We start from the raw sequence: 2,822 nt of genomic DNA, 5'->3' as shown, positions 1-2,822 counted from the left end.
GATTGATATTGAGGAGTTGACCATTTGTAAAAGAGGATCAAAATCAAACCTTTGGCCACTAAAATGATTGCCTAGGAAAAATTAGGTTTTTCATTTGAAGATCAAAGATAAGGATTTGAGAGCTAGATTAGAGCTTCTTCTAGAGACACAAGGTTGATTTTGGTAGGATTTGTGGGCACTTGGTAATTATTGTTGAAAGTCAAGGTTTGTATTAGTAATTTGGGATTTGTACAATGAAATTAGGATTAGCACTTTCGGCTAGTTTGTAAAATTGGTTTTACATCTACCATTCAAATTTTGATAGTACTTGGTTAATTAGGTGTTCTAAGTATATGTAAAATTTTGTGATAATCCAACGGTGCAATTGGGAGATATTTAGATTTTGATGCAAGAACATATTGGAAGTTGACAATTTGGGGTTGAGAAGGATTTCTATGATATCTAGAGATCTAGTAAATGGATCAAGATGAAAATTGGCATGGTATTAGAAGACTTGAAGGTCAAGCTATACAGCAATTTTTAGTTGAAGTTAATGGTTGAAAAAGGAGAAAACACTGCTGAAATTTCTACATTATCTTTCAAGTTGACAGCTAAGTGACATCAGTGCAATTTTTGGAAGTTTTCTCACAATTTATAAGTTTGATTGGGCTGAAATTTCTTGAGGAATACTTACATTGATAATTTTATACAAAATTTCACATTAAGTGGACAATCAGATTAGAAGATACAGCTTGTCAAAGCTCACTGATTAAAATTAGGGCTAACAAAAAAAAATCTAAATTACTTAAATATGAAAGTAACAAGGTAATTAGGGTTTATGTATGATTGAGGCTACTAAGAAGAGTTTTTTTTTAAGCACTTTTGAATTGAAATTTGAAATATATTTACTAAGAAAAAGGGTTTAAAGCCATACTTGACTAGATGCTCCAAAAGGCCCTGATTAGTCCTATTTATACCTTGTCCTATTACCCTGGACTTTTTAGAATATTCCTAGGTGGTGGATCCAACCTAAAAAACTACCTTAAATTCCTTTTTTAGAAGGTTCTATGGTAGGTCCTATCTTGATAATCACCCTAAGATTTTTTTAGAAAGTTCTATGATGGATCCTATCTAAATAACCACCCTAAAATCTTTCTAGAATGTTCTACGATGGGTCCTTCGTGGTCCACTAACCTAACCTTAAAATTCTAGAAACTTCCATGGTTCTATCTATCTATACAATTATCTTATCTATACCTTGTTACATTGAAGATCAATGAAACAATGATAAGAACAATGTTCTAAAAAAATAACTTCATTCTTTTTCTAAAAAATAACTTAATAATCTTGTTATTGACTTAGAATGTAACTTATAATCTTTTTCCATCAAAAATAGGTATGGCATATATAGCAAAATTTAATCCTTTTTTTGCAGCATGCATAAAAGCTCTCACACCTATTAATAAGGATTTTAATGTATTTGATTTATAGATTTTTATTTGATTAGAAAAATCCTAGTTTAAATTATAAAGCAAAATCAAGATTATAAGAAATTCCATCTATTTGAAGTTTATATTTTTTTAGCCATAATAATCCTAAAATAATTGGCTTAAAAGGATATTTAATCATAGTAAATATTACTAAGCTATTATAATTACTAATTGCTACATCAAAAGGAATAATTTTATAGATGATATTTTTAAAAAATAACAAATGACCATCTATTGTTTCTATGTGCATAGGTTTAGTTTTTTTAATTAAGGATATTTCTTATTTTTTAACAAAGTTTTTGTCTATAAAACAGATTCAAGGTCTTAACTCTAATAAGGCTAAGACTTTGTGATTTTTTGGTATTAAACAAATTTCTACTATAAAATAAGGTGAAAAATTTGAGGAAAAGATATAATTTTTACTAGATTTTGCACAAGATTTTAGTCATATAATTTCTATTATAGTTAAAAAAATTGATTTTTTGACACACTGTCTTCTTTGTAAATCATGTTTTTCATTTTGTGATTGCATTACTTCTTTACACAATGTTGAGTAGTGTGCTTAGGTTCTCCATAATATAAGAACAATCCTTCTTGACAATGTCAAGTCTTTTTTTATCCAGTAAGAGTTTTAAAACATACCAGGTCAATTTATATAGGTTCTAATCCTAATGAATAAGCTTTTATGAATTTAGAAGTTGTTGCCATGATTTGATTTATACCTCTTCAACCAAAACTTTGTTCTTGGCATCTTACAAAGAATTGATTTTTGCATAAAATGGCTTGAGCAATAAATTACTTTAATAAGTCTACTCTTGGTATTTTCAATAATAATTTTTTGCCATTATATATTAACTCATATCAAAATTGATTAATAAAGGCCTTATTATTCCAATCTATATTGCAAGCAAGGTTTTAGAATTCAACAATATATATGGTCGTGAAATGTGATCCTTATTATAAAGATACTAGTTTGGTTTCTACTATCTTTTTTAATCACTTTCTTCAAATGTAGCCATAAAGACTTTTAAGAATGAATTTAAATTATAGAATAATTATAAATTCTTTTGTATTAAAGGTACAAATAAATTTTAAAAAAATACTTTCAAAGAGAAGTGCATCTATGAATCCAACTTGAGTAATTCCATCAAAATATTGAAAATGATACAAATTTAAATAAAACTTTATTTATTATAGAAATCTTCAAGACTTTGATCTAGTTCCATGAAACTTCTTTGACATACTTATACTTGTCTCTCTTATACTTGTAGTAATAAGACTTCTCAGATTTAATTCTAAACTTGATTTTTTTGCTTCTTTTAATTACAAAACTTCTTAATATAGACTTTAAAC

This window comes from Physcomitrium patens, chromosome 3 (assembly GCF_059467195.1).
Source record: "Physcomitrium patens ecotype Gransden chromosome 3, ASM5946719v1, whole genome shotgun sequence".
Lineage (NCBI taxonomy): Eukaryota > Viridiplantae > Streptophyta > Bryopsida > Funariales > Funariaceae > Physcomitrium > Physcomitrium patens.
Note: the sequence above shows the minus strand (reverse complement) of the source record.